Here is a 20735-nt window from a genome sequence, read left to right as displayed (position 1 = left end):
ACAGACTGATTACCACTCTAATATTTTTGCAGGAGACAGACATATAGCTGTATTTAAATTTCTCGTCTTTATCCAGTGTGTGGGTGTTTCAAAATGCTATTGTGTTCACGTCTGTTCATAATCCAAGGGTGGAAGACTCTAAAAAAGCTGTCATGTATGTGCTTGCTTCTAAACAGTTTTATTAATCATTTCCCAGTTTTCAATAGAATAACTGCCATTGCCTTTCAAGCAATCCTCTTGTTTTTCTTCTCTTTCTCTTTGTCTTTTTAAAAATATATTTTGGGCCATTTTTGGCCCATGATAGAATATAAATTAACTTTGCCATTATTTAGCTATTATCCTACTCACTATTTTTTTTTTAATTTTTCAGAAATGAACTTTCATGCTAAGAAGTTTGGGGGTGGCTACTGGTTCAGTTAGTAATTATCAGCAACTACAAAAGTAGAAGATGCATATATTAGCATTTAATACATGCTAGCACTTTCCTAAGCACTTTGGATGTATTAGTATACCTAATCCTTGCAAGAACTCTATGACATAAGCACTAAGATTATAATGCTGATTTTTTAACTGAGGACGTTGAGTCACAGTATTTTGTTTATTATGTTCTAATTATATCTTACATGCAAACAGTAATGTATTTTACAAGTGTTATAAGCTGGAATGTGTTCATATGCTCATTTCAGGTAATCGCTCTAATTTCCCTCTGTGTATCTAAGAGATGGGCCGGCAAACTTTTGGAGCAAAATAGAAAATATTTTAAGCTTTGCAGGCCATATAACCTCTGTTACAATGAATAAACTCTGTCATTGAAAATATATAAATGAATGGATGTGGCTGTGTTCCAATAAAACTTTATTTACAAGAATAGGAAGTGGGACAGATTGACCAATTTCAGATCCAGAGGATTTTTTAAATCCATGACATATTTACTTACTCTTTAGTTGAAAAAAAAATACTGAGATCCTACTTTGTAAGATATACAGATTCATTTTCCTTGGAAAACAGTTTAGGAACTCTTAAAAGGGTGTGAACATTTTAAGAACCCTTACAAGGGAGTGCCTTGCATAAAAAATAAAAAGATGCCTTTCAACTTTTAAGTTTAATGTTTTTGCTAAATGTATCCCTAACTCCAAGTAAATGTAATTAAAAAATGAATTCAGTGTTTCATCAATTCCAAGATGTACATGTTTTATAAATCAATATCTATGACATCAGAATGTGTCTTACAATGTATAGCATCTCAGCTTTGGGGAAATACAGAATGAACTCTTTTTGTTATGTTTTATTTTCAATAACTTTTAGTAAAAAAAACCCACCAGAGACACCACCTGTAATTGAGTTGTGTTTATTAGTCATTTCAGGGAGGGAGAAGGCACATGTGGTTAAAACAATGTTGAAAATGACTTGTAGGATTCAAGCTTATGTCAGCAGATATGGGGTAGGGTTTAAAACAGCGGAGATTTGTTCCGCATTGGATGCTGTCCGGAGGAATGGGTAATTATATGGCTGGGTATGTTATAAATGCTATGTAGAAGTTGGGAAGTACAGACCAAGGCTGAGCTGTAGTGGTAAAGGGGTAGCAGTCACTCATGCTATCCAGGATACGGTGATATTTGGTCATTTTTGTGGCTTGGACAATGTTTATATCTTGTCTATGTTCAGACATGATTACAGAGTGATTGTGGTTTTTGTCTCAATTCATCAAGGTCTCAAAGTGAGGCCGGGCGGGGCTGGGCGCAGTGGCTCATGCCTGTAGTCCCAGTACTTTGGGAGGCCGAGGTGGGCAGATCACGAGGTCGAGAGACCGAGACCATCCTGGCCAACATGGTGAAACCTTGTCTCTACTAAAAATACAAAAATCAGCTGGGTGTGGTGGTGCGCGTCTGTAGTCCCAGCTACTCGGGAGACTGAGACAGGAAAATCGCTTGAACACAGGAGATGGAGGTTGCAGTGAGCAGAGATTCTGCCACTACACTCCCAGTTGGTGACAGAGCGAGACTCTTACTCAGAAAAGAGAAAAAAAAAAAAAAAGAGAGAGAGAGAAACAAAGTGGCCTTGTCTGACATTGATATTCAACAGCTGTCACCAAGATCTCCCTGTCAGTGCCAGGCCAGCCTCTGGATGTCAGGAGCTGGTGTTCTCTAAATGTCATGCTTGGTTAATCAACTTATAATGTGCCTATAAACTTCTAGGTGATATCAAAAAACTTACTTGTAGCTTTTATTCTTACAATGAAAGGTTACCTGAATTAATTAAATTTGAATGTAATGCCTAGTACAGTGTCCTGGTTATAGCAGGTAATCAGTAAACTACTGTTACATGAGTTAATTCCATTTGCAAGGCAGAGTTTTTCAAATGAATATTGATGACTAATTCTAAATAAAATGTATAGGAAATGAATGGCATATAAATATTCATGAGGTAGTTGGATGCATCTAACAGAACTTTTAAACATTAGACTGATGAGCTTCTCTTCAGTAAAACACAGGACATTTTTCAACCCATTTTCTTACTCTCTCCTAAGATAATGCTACCTTTAAAACAAACCAAATGATTCACAACTAGGCCAAAGGAGCTCCCAAACATAATATTGCCTTTGAGACACATGTGAACTGTTCACCCTGAAAGACAAAACACAAATCTAAAAAAGAGTCCAATAACCATACATTTTAATACTTCTCGCTGGAGAATTACTGAGTAATTTATTGTGATTCTTGATCCTCTCTCTGTCTCAGAAATTAGAGCTTCACATTTTAATGGCCTAAAATAGCTATTCCCATGACTTGGAAGAGCAGGTGAAGGAACAAATTAGAAGAAACAGAGTAAACAGAGTACATGAAATCATATATAATGTGAGTGGTCTGCACTAATAACAGGGTGATTGAAGCCTTTCAAATTCCTTGACTCACAATTTATAGTTAAATGCATCGTTCTTTTCCAACAATTCTTAAAATGTCATCTTTTTCACAGCGACATTATTCTCATAAATAAAATGAAAAGAATCTTGTTTCTGAAAGTGTCATTTTTTAACACTTACCAAGAGCAGAGAGTTGCAAAAGTGTATTTCCTTACATAAGTGGGGAATCATGAAATCATCTAAGCAGTAAGTTTTCTGAGAAAGTTTCTAGAAAGGGCTGTGTGTATCTTGTTAGGATGAAGTATCATTCTGATTTATAGAATCACTAAAGCACTCCTTATTAAACAGCCACTGGGAGGCTACACAGTAGAAAAAAGCTATTATTGATTTAATTAGGTCTTTGGGGTTTTGTGGTTTAATAGGAACAGTTGCCTGCACGTGGACAAGAATGCATATATCATTGATATTTTAATGCTATTAAATTTAAAGGTGACCGCATAGCGAAAGTAGAACATTTCTCTTTTCTTGGCTGTAGTCATGGTTTATAGCTGATACCCCTTGATTGTGGAACATGGCTCTTTAAACTTTAGTTTTATTAGAAGTTTCAGTGTGGCATAGACTGAACAAGAAAGAACTGGAAAATAGATATAAATGATACAACAGGAAGACATGTACTTATTTGAGCACAAGGAAGTGAAGTTAATAGAGTATGAAGCTCCGTTTCAAAAAATATGCTCTCTCTTCAATCATAAATTCCTTCTGGGTGGATATTTTTTGACCCTCAAAACCCTAACATCATTTCTTGCACATAGTTAGGTATCCAATTGAAGGTAAGAGTTTAGTATAATCTCTCAGGAAGTTTATTTTAAGGCAATAATAATTCATTTTTTAAAGATAATACACATTGGCCAGTTCAAGAACCAAAATGTATCCTACAGGCTCCAAGATAAGACTACTTCATATGAAATTCCAAGCTGTTATAACGTGAAATATTAGGGATACAATTAATCAAGAGTGCCTGCCCTGACTGCTTTCATTTTGGGCAAGATCCTTTTCAGCTCTAATTGTGCCATTATTTCTGAGAACACTTTCTGGGAAGAGATGAGCTAACAGAATGTAGAGGTTTAGGAATTTAGGGATAATTTCCTCCTCCCTGCAAAGAGATGCCTGGATGATGTATCTCTCTATAAGACATGGGGGCTGAGGTGGGGATGAGTTCCCATTCTGAGCACAAAATTATCTGGAAAGCTACACTAAAGATCTTATTCCATGACACCACATTGAATATGTCTTTGAATGTAAGGAAGAACCACCTCTATCAGACAGGTCAGTGATTAAAGATTTTTTTGGTAAATGTATCCTTGTATGATCTCTGGAAACTTGTTGAATCTCTTCTTAAGATTGGCATAGCATTTCTGTGCTGTTAACATTTAAACTGCATTGATTGACCTACAGAATCAGTGATCTATACTTATCAGCAAACTCTCTCTAATGTGATTCTTTATACAAGTAGCTTGAATAAACCTTCCTAGCTTGGCAATCCAATTTTGACCAAATAAGTTTTGGAAAATCCATAAAAATGGCCATTTCCTTCATGTTAAATTCTTTTGTGATTTTTGTGAGAGTGTAAATTGATATAGCCGCCATGGAAACTATATGGAAATATCTACAAAAGCAAAATGAATGTGTATCATATGACCCACATTCCTAGGCATGTATTCAATAGAAAAGCATACTTATGTTCAAAAAAATTAGGAGCAACTATGTTCATAGCAGCATTTTCATAGTCTCTGTATTAGTTTGCTAGGGCTGTGGTAACGAAGTACCACAGACTGGAAGACTTAACAACAGAAACGTATTGTCTCACAGTTTCGGAGGCTGGAATCTGACAGCAAGGTGTCAGCAGGGCTGGTTCTTTCTGAGGGCTGTGAGGAAGAATCTGTTCCATGCCTCCCCACTAGCTTGTGGTTTGTTTTCTCTTTACACAACATTCTACTTATATAGATGCCTGTTGGACAGCCCATGTTAATGACTTTAGTTCAGCTTGATTAGCTCTATAAAGAGTTCATTTCCAAATAAAGTCACATTCTGAAGTACTGGGGATTAAGACTCCATCATATAAAACTTGGCGGTATACAGCTCAATCCATAACAGTCCCTAAATAAAAATGGCCTAAATGTCCATAAACATTGAATACATTCATAAAATGCAGTATATTCCAAAATAGGAAGACGTGCTATATAGAAATGAGAATACTGATATATCAACACAAGAATCGATGTGGATGAACCTCACAATCACAATGTGGAGCAAAAGCAGACAGAAATGTATATATTGAATGACACATAGTAGAATAAATACTGAATGAATTAATCCATATCAAGTTTCAAAACAGTGGCTACCTTTCAGGGATGGGAGCAGCAGAAACTGGAGAGGACTAAAGAATAGTCACTGGTACGTTCTAATTCTTCTTTTAAAAATGGGCATGTTGATGGATTCACATTATTTTAATTAATTGAGCTGTACACCCATGGTTTGTATACTATTTTTAATTTTAAAAGACATAATATAAAAAATTCTAAGGCACAAAAAAAAGGGATAAGTATATGATACCTATAAGGAAGACTCCAAACATGACTCTAATCAATCTCAATGAAAATTTCCCAATTGACAAAATTACTTATAATTTAATGGAAGATAAATGCTTTAATAACTATGTAAAAGTAATCATGTTGAAGCCCAGAGGTTGTAGTAACAAACTCTTTTGTTAGAAGAATATAAGCAAACTTCAAAGAAAACCTGATTTAACAGCAGATTTTTTTATGGATGAGCAAAAGTGCTACAGGCGAAAAGCAGAAGCAGTATTTTAGAATTTTGGATTGGCAGAAATTCATAATAAGACTTGGACAAGGTGTGATCAGGAGTGACTAGGAGAGTCAATGTGACTGAATCATGAGGGGAAAAGTTTCAGTGTAGCTGGGTTATTTGTCCAGCTGATAACTTATGGAGCTCAGATGTTGGAATGCTTTTCTATGTTCTCTTTTGATTGTTCACTCCTTTAACATGATTTCTGCAAGGTAGACTTCTTTGGATGCTCCCTAAATATCCCCATCTTATGACTGACAATGTACTGAATCACACAGCAAGTATTTCATCTATTCAAGAAATATACTGTGCAGTGTGGCTAAGAGAGTTAGCTTGAAGTTTAACTTCTGGGTATACAGGCAACATTTAAAGAAACATCTACTAATATTTAAAATATTAGAAAAAATATTTATTTTAAAATGTCTTATAATCCATGGTTGAACTAAATTTAAAATAAGAGAAGGAATGAGAGGTAAGGAATATGGTACAAGACAATACTACAGAGGTTAAGATCTGCACAGCGAATGTCCTGAGTGCATTTGGAAATCCAGAGTGTTCTGATATCTGAGTGTTAAGGGTTGCTTATGTGTGATAGAGGAGATAAACCTGACCTAAACAAGGTGGAAGCTCAAATGAGAGATCCCTTGTGTAACACTGAGATAGCAAAGGATCGTACCTCATTCCTATTTGAGTTTGTTAAAAATTAAAAAATAAATAAATAAAAATAAAGGCAAGCAAGCAAACTAAAAAGTATGCTGCAGAAAATAATTTTCCTTTTCCAGCCAAGGCTTTATAGAAGGAAAAATCTGACTTAGAAAGCCTTAGCAAGTTAGAGGACCGGGACCATTATTTACACTACCTATTAGGACCCTAAACTGAATTTGAGATTTCCATGGGATATGTTCAGAATTTCTAGTGCTGCTAGCCATCTGACTAAAACAAACACAAGTTATCTCTGGTGCATTGCAATTCAAGCATACGAAGGCCTCAAAGATTTTTCAAAAGTCCAAGAAAAAATAAGTCAAAGAAAAGTAAGTCCGAAATAAAAAATCACTAAAAACATTAGGAAACAAAATACAATGCAAGTGAGTCTACAGAAAAAAAAATCAGCAAAATCATTCTTGAAAGGCTTGCACATGTTAGAAGTATTGAAGAAAATATGAAATAAGTTATTTTTAGCATATCTGAACACATAAAGAACAGAGTCAAAAATATGAGAAAAATGAAAGCTTATCAAAACCAATCAAGCAAATTTGTGAAACTACTAGTATGATCTTTCAGAACTAAACTAATAATTGAAATTTAAAAATTAATTGAAGTAGGCTGGGTGTGGTGGCTCACACCTGTAATCCCAGCACTTTGGGAGGCTGAGGTGGGCAGATCATAAGGTCAGGAGTTCAAGACCAGCCTGACCAATATGGTGAAACCCTGTCTCTACTAAAAACACAAAAATTAGCCAGGCATGGTGGTGCATGCCTGTAATCCCAGCTACTCGGGAGGCTGAGGCAGGAGAATCGTTTGAACTCGGGAGGCAGAGGCTGCAGTGAGCTGAGATCGTACCACTGCACTCCAGCTTGGGCAACAGAGCAAGACTCCATCTCAAGAAAAAAACAAAAAAGAAAGAAAACAAAATTAATTGAAGTAGTGAACATCAGAATAGATATAGCTCAAGAAAAAAATGGACAAGTTGGGAAATATATCTGAAGAAATAAGAATTCAGTACAGAGAGAAAAATAAAATATATAATGATATTAATATAAAATATGTAAATAATATAAAGGAGAGTTTTATAGATATATAGTATAAAGTAATAATGATGAAAAGTTATCTAATCAGAAATCTAGCAGCAGGTGTTGGGAAACAGAAGTAATAGTCAAAAATATATTTCTAGAATTGATTAAACAAATCAGTCCTCCAAATAATTGGAGGAAGACTAATGAATAACAATGGTATGGTACTTTAAAAGAAATAAAACTGAAAACGTGCTGAACATAGATAGAAGAATGTAAAATCACTTGCAAATAAAAGACAGGGTTTTTTTCAACAAATAAATGATTATTTGACAGAGCAATAATTGAAGCAAGGGTCATTAAAATAAGTTATTCAAAATCTGAGAGAAAACATACTGATTCAGCTAGAATGACGTCTAGCAACATTATCTTTCAAAAACAAGGACAAAATGATGGCAATATTAAACAAGTAAAACTTGAATGATTTTATTATCTACGCTATCTTCAAAAAATTCTAAAGGGTGAATTTCAGAAAGAAGAAAAATGATTCTAAAAGGAAAATGTAAGGTGAAAAAAATGATAAAATATATTTGCATGTAAATCTACTCAAATATTCTCTATAGGGCAATGAAAAACACTTGATATTCATGGGGTTGAAAGATAAAGATAGAATAAAATTCTTAGAGAATATGATGTATGCCTCACATAAGCAAAGGCAGCTCTAGCTCTTTAAAAGTTCTCCTGTTGTTTTCTTCAACTGTCTACAGTATCCACTAAAGATTAGATATATAGTGTACAATTTTCAAAATAATAGAGACAGAACTGAAAAAGGAAAAAGGTGACTACACAGGCAAAAAAGAAAAAAAAAGAAAAAAAGGAAAAGAACACAGGAAGAGTTTGACAATTTAAATGCACAAACATGTTATGTGTTGTTTACAGAAGCTATACTTAAAACATAGAGACATAGAAAGTCTAAAAGTAAAAATATGAGTTCATTTTATTCCATGTGCATTCTAGTTAACATGACTGTATCAGTATCAGTAAAAATAGACTGAAGGCAAAAGCATTGTAAGTAATAAACCATAATCATGTACTAACAGGAGGCTTAGTTAATCAGAAAGCTCTAACCATTCTTCAGTATACAGCTAGTGACACAACTTCCAGACTTAGGAAGCAATATTGACAGAATAAGAAGAAAAATGAACAAATTCGCAACCAAGATGAAGATTTTGATTTAGTAATCCCAGCTATTGTTGGATCAAGCAGAGAGAAACTCACTGTGTATCGAGATTTTTTTTAACAGTATAGCAAGCTTGATATAATAAGAATATATACAATACTTCATTGAATAACTGGAGAATGCACATTTATATACAATCACTTCCAGACATCTGAAAAACAATACTGCCTAAGTCAATTTTATTTATTTATTTATTTATTTATTTATTTATTTATTTTTGAGACGGAGTCTCGCTCTGTCGCCCAGGCTGGAGTGCAGTGGAGCGATCTCGGCTCACTGCAAGCTGCGCCTCCCGGGTTCACGCCATTCTCCTGCCTCAGCCTCCCGAGCAGCTGGGACTACAGGCGCCGCCACCTCGCCCGGCTATCTTTTGTATATTTAGTAGAGACGGGGTTTCACCGTGTTAGCCAGGATGGTCTCGATCTCCTGACCTTGTGATCTGCCTGTCTCGGCCTCCCAAAGTGCTGGGATTACAGGCGTGAGCCACCGCACCTGGCCTACTACGCTTGTGTTTTAAAGCCAGTATGTAGTAAAATAAGGGTGACTTGAACACAAGCACGCCATACCATGACAGTAGATCTGAGAACGAAGACGGCTACTAAGTGACGGATGAGTGTGAATGGTCTACAACGTGAATACGCTGGGCAGTGGAGAATCGGCGTCCCAGGTGGAACAGAGCGGCACAGCAAGAGAGCTCATCACACTCCTTAGAGTAAGTACTGGACCCATGTTCATAGCCACATTGTGCATAATAACAAAAAGGTGGAAACCACCCAGTGTCCACTGGTAGAGGAATAGATTTTTTTAAATGTGGCACATACACACAATGGAACATTATCCAGCCATAAAATGGAAAGAAATTCTGTCACATGCTACAACATAGAGGAAACTTGAAGACATTATGCTAAGTGAAATCAGCCAGTCACAAAAAGACAAATACTATATAATTCTTCTTATGTAAGGTACCTAGAGTAGCCACATTCATAGAGACAGAAAGAAGTATAGTGGCTTCCAGGAGCCTAGAGGAGGCAGGAATGGGAAGTTATTGTTTGATATGTATAGAGTTTCAGTCTGGAAAGACAAAAACATTCTAAACATGAATGGCATTGATGGTTGTACAACAATGTGCCTCTACTTTACACCACTAAACTGTACACTTAAAATGATGAAAATTGTAAATTTTTCATGATAAAAAATCATAACCAAATATTTGCTAAATGAATTCAGCAGTGTATAAAAAGTTATATGTCATAGTAAAGTTGGGTTTCTCTCTAGAATGCAAGATGATTTAATTTAATATTTAGAAATCTATGTCTTAACAGATTAAGAGAGAAAAATATCAAGTGATGCGAAAACTATTTTTAAAATTAAATTCTTCAGCATTGGAAAAAATTTTATGAATAAAAATAAAGAGAAAAGAACTTCATTAGCCTAATAAAACATATCTTTAGAAGATTGTAGAGGAAACCACCATATCGTCCTAAATGAAAACTTGTTAGAAGTAATTTTTCAAAAATCAATGGCAAAGATGATAAGTATCATTACTTCTGCCCATCAATATATTGGAGGTCCTGGCTAGCATATGCAGACAAAAAGTAATAAATGAGCAAACAGACAAATATACACAGAAAAGTAAATATACAGAAGATAGGAATCAGAACAAAGAACATGATATAATCACTACATTAGAAAACCCAAAAGAATTGGCAGGCAAATTCACTGAAATAATAAGGAGATATTAATGATTTCGATGAACACAAGGCCAATGATCAGAAGTCAATGACACATCTATGCACCACTAGCAAACGACTTAAGTATGAAAAGACACAACTTATGATTATATATATAAGCAAATGTTGAGTATCTAGCAATTAATTTGGCAAAAGAGGTGTAAGACTTCTACACAGAAAATTTCACATCTTTATATAAAGATACAGAGATTTGCAATGTTTGGATAAAAAGAATCAATGTTCTATAGATTTCAAATTTCCCATTTTAGTCTATAGATTCAATACAATTATAATCACAATTTAAACTTTTTTTTATGAAACATGGTAATACGATTCTAGGAAACGAAACTGGTAAAATGAAAGAGGAATCAGTAGTATACTTTGGGAAAGGAAGTGAAAGTGAAAGGATAATCCTACCAGATACTCAGATTTATTCTGAGTCTGTCACGAGTAAGAAAAGATGGTATTATCACAAATATATACAAATTGATAAATGGGTTAGAATAGAGAACACAGAAACAGGCTTACACATGTAGAAAACTCTGGTCAATGCTATGGATTTCATATGAATTAGTGAGGGAAGGAGAGACCATTAGATAAACAGGGCTGAAAAAAAAATGGTTTTTAATATGGGAAATGTTGAATTGACCCTGGTTAACCACCATATTACAAAATTAGCCCTAAATATAGTAAGGACTTCATTGTCCAAGTAAAATATTAAAATTCTCATGAGAAAATAAATACAACAATCTTACAAATGGAGTTACAGATAGATCTGTTAAGACACAAAGGAAATAAAAGATTAATGTAGCTTATTAAAATTATAAGTGTTTTCCTCAAAACACACCTTAAAGATGAGAAAATATGTTGGAAACTGAGACAATATGTTTTCAGTGCACACGGCTGGTAAATAATTGGTATCAAGAACATGTTTAAAAAACAAATACATAAATCAATCAGAAAAGCACAAACATCTCAGTAGGAAAATGAGTAACAAACATTTTCAGTGAACTGGAAACACATTTTACCCATACATCTGGAGAGAGTTGTTCCATATCATTATTAATTCAAGAAATGCAAAACATAATAATAAAGTTACGGGTTTACATTTGAATAACAAATGAATTCGAAAAGTGTAGCATTATCAAGAATTGGAGAAAGTAATGACCCATAGAACTGCTGTCATGTTGAATGTGGAAGTAAAATTTAGAATTATTTTGCAAAGTTGAACATTTACTTACCTTATGATGCGATTGTGTACTCTAAGGTTACCCTATGACATAAAAGAAAGTTAACCCCAGTAAATATGACAGTTACAAATACCTGGCAACAATACAACTGTTCATCAACGAGAGAATGGATAAAAAAACTGTTATAGTCACACAGTGAATATTACATAACCATCAAAAGGAATGAATAAGTGTAACATATCATGTTATGTGAATAAGTGTAACATATCATATTATGAATGAGGCTTTGCAGTATAATATTAGATGCAAAACAAATTCCAAAACATTATACAGACACACCTTGCTTTATTGTGCTTCACTTTTTTGTACTTCCAAGATGTTTGGCTCTTTACAAATTGAAAGTTTGTGGCAACTCTGAATCAAACAACTCAACTTCAAACTTTTTCGCTATTATTATATCTGTTATGGTGATCTCTGTTCCATGCTTTTTGATGTTACCATTGTAACTTTTGGAGGTGCCACAAACCACAGCGACACAAGATGGTGAACTTAATCAATAAATGTGTGTGTTCTGACTGCTCCACCAACCTGGTCTTCCAACTCTCTGCCTCTCCATATTTCCTAAGACACAACAATATTGAAATTAGGCCAATTATTAACCCTACAATGATCTCTTAGAGTTCAAGTGAAAAGAAGAATCGCACATCTCTCAGTTTAAATCTAAAGCTAGAAATGATTAACTTTGGTGAGAGCAGCATATTGAAAGTCGACATAGGCCAAAAGCTAGGGCTCTGGTCCCAGTTAGCCAAGTTGTGAAGGTGAAGGAAAAGTTCTTAAAGGAAATTAAAAATACTTCTCCAGTGAACACGTGAATGATGAGAAAGCGAAACAGCCTATTGCCGATAAGGAGAAAGTTTTAGTGGTCTAGATAGAAGATCAAATCTGCCACAACATTCCCTCAAGCCTAAGCCAGAGCAAAGCCCTGAATCTCTTCAATTCTGTGAAGACTGAGAGAGGTGCAGAAGAAAAGTTTGAGGCTGGCAGAAGTTGTGTCATGAGGTTTATGGAATGAAGTCATCTCCATAAAAGTGCAAAATGAAGCAGCAAGTGCTAACGCAGAAGCTGTAGCAAGTTTTCCAGAAGATCTAGCTAAGAGCCTTGATGAAGGTAGCTACACTAAACAATAAATTTTTCCATATACATCAAACAGCCTTCTGTTGGAAAAAATGTGCTATGTCAGACTTTCACAGTTAGAGAGGAGAAGTCAGTGCCTGGCTTCCAAGCTTCAAAGGACAGTCTGACTGTCTTGCTAGAGGGTAATGCAGCTGGTGACTTTCAGCTGAAGCCAACACTCACTGGTCATTCTGAAAATCCCAGGGCCCTTAAGTCTGCTAAGTCTATTCTGTCTGTGCTCTATAAATAAAACAAGAAAGCCTGCATTACAGCACATCTGTTTACAGCCTAATTTACTGAATATTTTTAGCCAACTTTTGAGACTTACTGTTCAGAAAAAAAAGATTCTTTTCAAAATATTACTGCTGATTGACCTCATTGCCTAAGAGATCTGATGGAGATGTACAACGAAATAAATGTTGTTTTCACACCTGCTAACACAGCTTCCTTTCTACAGCACATAAATCAAGAAGTAATATATACATTTCCTAATGGTATTGTTGTCATAGATAATGATTTGTCTGATGGATCTGGGCAAAGCCAATTGAAACCTTCGTGAAAGAATTGATTATTCTAGATGCCAGTAAGAACATTTGTAATTCATGGAAGGAGGTCAAAATATCAACATTAACAGAAGTTTGGAAGAAGTCCACATTAACAGAAGTTTGGAAGAAGTCTACATTAACAGAAGTTTGGAAGAAGTCCATTCCAATCCTCTTGGATGACTAAGAGATTCAAGACCTCACTGGAGGAAGTAACTGCAGATGTGGAAGAAATAACAAGATAACTTGAATTAAAATTGGAAGCTGTATTGTTGTTATCTCACGATAAAACTAAGGAACATGAAGTTGCTTCTTATAGACAAGCAAAGAAAGTGCTTTCTTGAGATGTTGACTCTCGGTGAAGATGTTTTGAACGTTATTAAAACAGCCACAAAGGATTTAGAATATTGTATCAACTAAGTTAATAAAGCAGCAGCGGGATTTGAGAGGATTGACTCCAATTTTGAAAGTAATTCTCCTGCAGGTAAAAATGCTATTAAACAGCATTCTACGCTAGTGAAAAACCTTTCCTCAGAGTCAGTCAATGAGGTAAATGTCAGTGATGTCTTATTTTAAGAAATTGCCGGCCGGGTTATATGGTTATGTGGCTTACGCCTGTAAACCCAGCACTTTGGGAGGCCAAGGCGGGTAGATTACCTGAGGTCAGGAGTTCGAGACCAGCTGGCCAACATGTTGAAACCCCACCTCTACTAAAACTACAAAAATCAGCTGGGCATGGTGGCGATCGCCTGTAATCCCAGCACTTTGGGAGGCTGAGAGAGGTGGATCACCTGAGGTCAGGAGTTTGAGACCAGCTGGCCAGCATGGTGAAACCCGGTCTCTACTAAAACTACAAAAATTAGCCGGGGGTGGTGGCAATCGCCTGTAATCCCAGCACTTTGGGAGGCTGAGGCAGGCGGATCACCTAAGTTCAGGAGTTGGAGACCTTGGCCAACATGGTGAAATCTTGTCTCTACTAAAAATACAAAAATTAGCCGGGTGTGGTGTTGGGCACCTGTAATCCCAGCCACTCTGGAGGCTGAGGCAGGAGGCCTTGAACCTGGGAGGCAGAGGTTGCAGTGAGCGAGATTGTGCCACTGCACTCCAGCCTGGGCGACAGAGCGAGACTCAGTCTTGAAAATAAAAAAAAAATAAAAAAAAAAAGAAATTGCCATAGCCATCCTCAGCTTTCAGCAACCACTATTCTAACCAGTCAGCAGCCAACAACACTGAGGCAAACTCTCCACTCGCAAAAACATCAGGGCTTTATGAAGGCTTGTTTTTTAGCAATAAAGTATTTTTTAGTGAAAAATATTGGATTAAATTAAGTTTGCAGATTTTGGGGGGCATAATGCTATTGTATACTCAATAGAATACTTCCAGTATAATATAAACATAACTTTTATAGATATTGAGGAACCAAAAAATTTGTTTGATATAGTTTATTGAAATATTCATTGAAATTTATTGAGCTGGTATGATACTGAACCCACAATATCTTCAAGTGTGCCTGTATACATCAAATACCCTGTTTACATAGTTAAAAACTATATAAAACCTAAAATTAGTGTGTGAATATGTGTGTATTCACACACACAAATTCTTTTTCAGGATATACCTATATATATACACACATATATATATATATATATATAGACACACATTTGAAAGTGAAGAAGAGATGAACGTAGAATTTAAGATAAAATTTAGCTCAAATGTTGGTGAGGCAAGTGAGGAGATAGGGCAAATAAATATTTGTACAGGATATTGTTAAGGTCCCAGCTTTACCTATGGATGATGATTTCATAGATACATAATACATTATATATAAGACAACTAAACTAGATGAGAAACTAAAGTGGACCAATAATTACAATGTGTCATTATGTTAATGTTGAACCTTTACTTATACGTATAGGTTACCATAATATTAACCATCAAGGAAATATTTTGTTAATGTATCTATCTTAAAATTAGGATATTTTGTTAATCAAAGGTAACCTTAGAAAAGGTACAAAGATAAATTATATAGATAATAGATGAGCACTCAGTTCTCCTTTTCTCATAAATGTAGGAAAGCACAAATTAAAACAAAGCAATGATTGCCCCAAATTCAGATTAGCGGTTAACTCTAAGCCTGAGAGAGGACAATGCAATGAGGGAAGACTAGATGGGAAATTTAAATCTACCAGTAATATTCTATGTATTAAGCTTAAAGATGAATATATGACTGCTCTTTTTTTTATTAAATTGCTGTTACATGCAATGTTTTGAATGTGTGATGTGTTAATATACATAGGCTTTGGGTCAAACTACCAGAATCATTAATTTCTACCACAATACCTTCTAGTTGTATGAGACATATGCTTCAAAATGACATAAGAAGGAAATAATTTATTACATTTAGATAAATTAGAGCAGGTCTAGCACATAGGAGGTCCTTCATACATGTCAACAAATATTGCTTTTAATCAGCAAAGCAATCTTTGGAAGTAGATATCGCTAACAATAAGTTACACATTAAAAGTTTGATGTATCCCATATTAAATTTCATTCTGTTTATAATATAGTTAATATGAAATAGTCAGAAATAAAATTATTTTATTCTAAATCATATTCGTTTTACTATAAAATGCCTAAAAATAACTCGGTGTTAAGGAATGCGGTGTTCTATGGCCAAAATAAAAATAAAAATAAAACAAAAAACCTTAACCTAGAATACTGGATGCCTGGGCTCCAGTCTCTACTCTGTCCCTATTAACTTGTGACCATGATCAATTTACCTCTGTAGTCTTCAGGGAGTGGTTTGAATTGGATAAAGTTATGTATTAAACATATTTCCAGCTCTAATCACATCTTCGATCTTTCTTTCCTCATTAGCCCTGATATTTTTGTAAGGCTTTGACAAGAGAGTAGGTGGAGTGGGGAGTACATCTACTTTAATTTTCTAAGATAAATTTGGCTTCATGTTAGCCTATTTCTTACCTTTTATTTTACTCTTGCTTTGTTTTCTTTTCTCCTTTTTTAAATGTGTGCCATCATAAATACACCTTTTTCTTAATCAGCATTTTTTATGAAGAAAAATAAAACCTATGTCTTTGGTAGAGAAGCACTAAAGCTTTCTAAAACTAAGCCACAACCACAGTCAGTCTTTTTAAAACATTTTAACCTACTTTTGATCAGCTCTGTGTCCCAGTGGTTCCACAGTGATATTATGCTGTACATTTTTAAATTGTTGAAAATATTTTACCAACCATTTTATAATCCATAAAGCTTAAGATGGAGAAACACAGAAAGAATAGATAAAAGAATCTCACATTTCCATTACTACTTGAAAAGTACCTAGCCTGCCTAGCACATAGGAAGCAATGAACAGAAACCTAGTATCATCATTGCCAATATTAACAAAGTGGAATTAGGACTAAAAGGCAAAACACCTTTAGCTGTCAGTTATCGGGTAGATTAATGAATATTTCAAAAGAGTTTGAAGATAGTTTTTTGTAATAACAACAGATGGGCACTGGGTTTCCTGAAATAAGGAATGAAGCTTCAAAACCAGATGCCAAGGGCACTGAATACCTATTTTGTGGATTTTGCAACTATCTGGAGATGGTCTTAGAAAAAGGTCCAGAGAATTTTGTAAAGATGTTAAAGTTGCTTCCATATTGATGAACAAGTTATAAAACATGGAGCCCTGAAGTTAGGTGACACACTTAGTAATAAACACTCATAAATAAATAACAAATAGTTACATAAATGTTATTTTAATATACTTTGCATACATTAGACAGTTACAAAATTATACTGTAGATGGAATATCTAGAATAATCCAAATGCAAAAGGCACCAATATTACTGGGAGTGTTATATGTTATTTATTTTATTCTTTTTTGAGTCAGGGTTTGCTCTGTCACCTAGACTGTAGTGCAGTGGTGAGATCACAGTTCACGCAATCTCTACCTCACTGGCTCAAGCCATTCTCCAACTTAAGCCTCCCAAGTAGCTGGGACTACAGCTGTGCACCATCATGCCCAGCTAATTGTATTTTTTGTAGAGACAAGATCTCACTATATTGCCCAGGCTGGTCTCAGCACTTTGAGGATTACAGACGTGAGCCACTGTGCCTGGCCAGATGTTATTTTTAAGGTAAATGAGCAATAATTACAAAAAATTGTGTGAATGATGAGAAAAATAAACACTGTAATTCAGAGAAAATTCAACATATATTCAAAAAACATCAATATCTTCTATATGAAAGAATTTGGGTAGCGACTGGATTTTAAGATCTTAAAAGAAAAAAATGGCAGATTAAACTTGATGGGAATGAAGGAAGGATTTTTAGAACCACAGAAAATGTCAAATAATTATTGCCTCTTCTGCCAATACTATATTTGCATAGCAATTCTTTGGTGTTAGGGTATCAGAGAGTATAAAATATAGCTGCTTACCTCCAAAGAAAGGAATATGCGTACCTTCTGAATCCTCCAGATAGCCCCCAAAGAGACATGTTAGCAGCTCATCAACATGCATTCACTAGCATCAAAACCTTTTTTCTAAGTAAATATTTCAATGAAATAATCCTATTTTTCTCTAAAATTTATACTCTTAAATGGTGACACATTCTGATTTTTTTTCTGAGGCAAAATCCTATGTGTAGCAATTCTGATGTAAAAATATAGTTCATTTGGAAGATAATAATGGTAGTTTTATTAATATGCTTTCCAAATATTCTCTTTCAATAGCATAATTTGATGAACTATATTAAGAAGCTCATGAGCTGCCAGTCATCTGTAAAGGATGGTTGATTTTATCAGGCCAAATATGTAGAATATGTACATGCTTAACATTCTGTAACAAATAATTTGGGGCAGTAGTATATGGACTGCATGAAATGTAAAATCATAAATAAATAACTGTGTACTGTTTTTCCCTCTGCTCCCTTAGCTTTTCCTCCCTTTTTTAAAGCAAGCATATTAAATAAGGTACACCCGAATCTTAATGTCATTTGAAGATTGAATGGCAGAAAGGCATTTTCTCAGGAAACATTTAGAAGACCAAAGAAATTAGGAAGTTGAAAACTTTAAGAATGCTATACTTTAGATCTATTCTTTTTTAATATTTTAGTTTTTAACTTATTTTACTTTTGAGATGGGAAAGAGGAAAAATTGAGAGAAAAACAAAAAGCTTACAGGAAAGAAAACAATAACTTAAATAGGTTCTTTTTGGGAAACTAGGAAATTAGTTTCACAATAAGCCAATGTAATATTGTAAAAATCATCTGTATTTTAAACTTACGTATCGGTATTGGTTGTATACTAATTTGAAAAAATAACATTAAGTCATCAGAGAATTCTGGAGATTACAGCCTAAGGACAATAATGCAATTTTCTTTTTCCCAGAATCTGACCTTATGTATGTTTGGTATGTGTGTGTCCACACATGCATATGGCATCAGGATAAGAGGGAGAGAGAGAAATTCAACTTACTAATTAATCCATAAAGACATGATGTACATGTGTAAGTGGTATGGGTGATCTAATAGGTTTCCAGTGTGTCATTATGCTGTGGGTATAGGAAAAAGGGGATGTAGTGTCTTCAGAGGAAAGCTGATGATCCAAGTAAGCCTAGAGAAAATAACTGCACCTTGATATTTTAGCCAACTGAGGGTACTTTAAAAATCTTGATATTATGTTTCCTGATCCATCAATCTATTAATTCATTTGTTCTTTCATTTGACTTGTATTTCTTGAGTATCAACTCTTGGTCAGGAACTAACTTGGTATTCGGAATACAAAGAGAACAAAGCAGGCATGGCCCTTCTCTCCATGGAATCATCAGCCTGGTTGGAATTGGGGTTGGGCATGTATGATGAATGGAAATAATCAAATACAAAAATACAGACTTCAGAAAAACACACAGAAAGCATGAAGGATATAATGAGCAGTATCTTCCCAGAGGGTGTTCAGGAGAACTTCCCTAAGGCAGTGGCATTTGAAGTAAGACTAGAAAGATAAGTAGGATGTACTTAGCTCAAGAGACAAAGGATTTGGAAAGGAATCACAGAAAGAAGGAACAACATAATCAAAATTTCTGAGGCAGGAGGGACCATGGTTCATTTAGGAAACAACAAAAAAAATTGACTGGAAAAGGAAGAGAAATTGCTCACTATGATGCCAGAGTAGTTGACGTGACCAGATTTTGTCCTTACAGCCATAAAAAGTGATTGAGTATCTACACAGAGGAATGACATAATTAGGTCTGCAGTGCTCAGAAGGTCCTTGTCACTCTGTGTAAAAGAAAAGGACTGGAGGGGTTGAAAGTGGATGTGCCAAGACTACTTAGCAGGCTACTGCTGTAGCCAAAGATAAATTGATAGTAGGCAGAACTAGACATAGTGAAAAGAGGATAGAATTGTGAAACATGTGTGGGGAAATACCAGCTCCTGGAATTTTAAGAATTAATTGCAGCTAACACGGTGCCTCACACCTGTAATTCCAGCACCTTGGGAGGCCGAGGCGGGCAGATCACCCGAGGTCGGGAGTTCGAGAACAGCCTGACCAACATGGAGAAACCCTCTCTCTACTAAAAATACAAAATTAGCTGGGCATGGTGGCACATGTCTGTAATCCCAGCTACTCAGAAGGCTGAGGCAGGAGAATCACTTGAACCTAGGAGGAGGAGATTGTGGCGAGCCGAGATCGTGCCATTGCACTCTAGCCTGGGCAACAAGAGCGAAACTCCGTCTCAAAAAAAGGAAAAAAAAAATTAATTGTGATGGAAAAGATAGTGAAGTAAAAGAGGCCTAGCAAATTTGAAGGATTATTAGTTTATTCTAAGGGAATATTTTATGTTTCAGATATAGAGTTTGAAGAGGATTTTCATTGTCGAAGAAGACCAGAGGGAAACAGAAATGTTCTGGGGGGGGGGGTCGTGGTAATAGAACAAGGGAGTGAATTTTTATATTGAAATGATATGGAAAGCTGCTGAGATAAAGATTGAAAATGTTTGTAATTAGGAATGAAGAGGGTCACAGAAGTTATTGGAGTCTGAAAAAAGTAATTTTTATGGTGTGATAGGCATGGAAGTAGGGTTGCCTTGGGTTCAGGAGTAAGTGGAATATGAAACAATTTGGGGAGTGGAGTGAGAGGACAGGGAAGATATGAAAAGTTCCTTTCCCACTGAATGCTCCATCAAGGATAGGAAATAGTTGAGTGTGTTGAATGTTGATAGGGAAGGAATCAGTTGAGAAGGAAATGTCAAATATAGAAAATACAAACACAGAAAATTCAAAACATAGAAAATACAGAAAAGTAGGAATCACTGAGATCCTCTTAATCCAAGAATCGAAGACATTTAACGCAAAAGTGGAATACAATTTTAATTTCTTTTTCTTTTTTTCTTTTTCT

Source organism: Chlorocebus sabaeus, chromosome 25, assembly GCF_047675955.1.
Source record: "Chlorocebus sabaeus isolate Y175 chromosome 25, mChlSab1.0.hap1, whole genome shotgun sequence".
Classification (NCBI taxonomy): domain Eukaryota; kingdom Metazoa; phylum Chordata; class Mammalia; order Primates; family Cercopithecidae; genus Chlorocebus; species Chlorocebus sabaeus.
The sequence above is the reverse complement of the archived record's forward strand: the minus strand, read 5'-3'. Positions refer to the sequence as shown.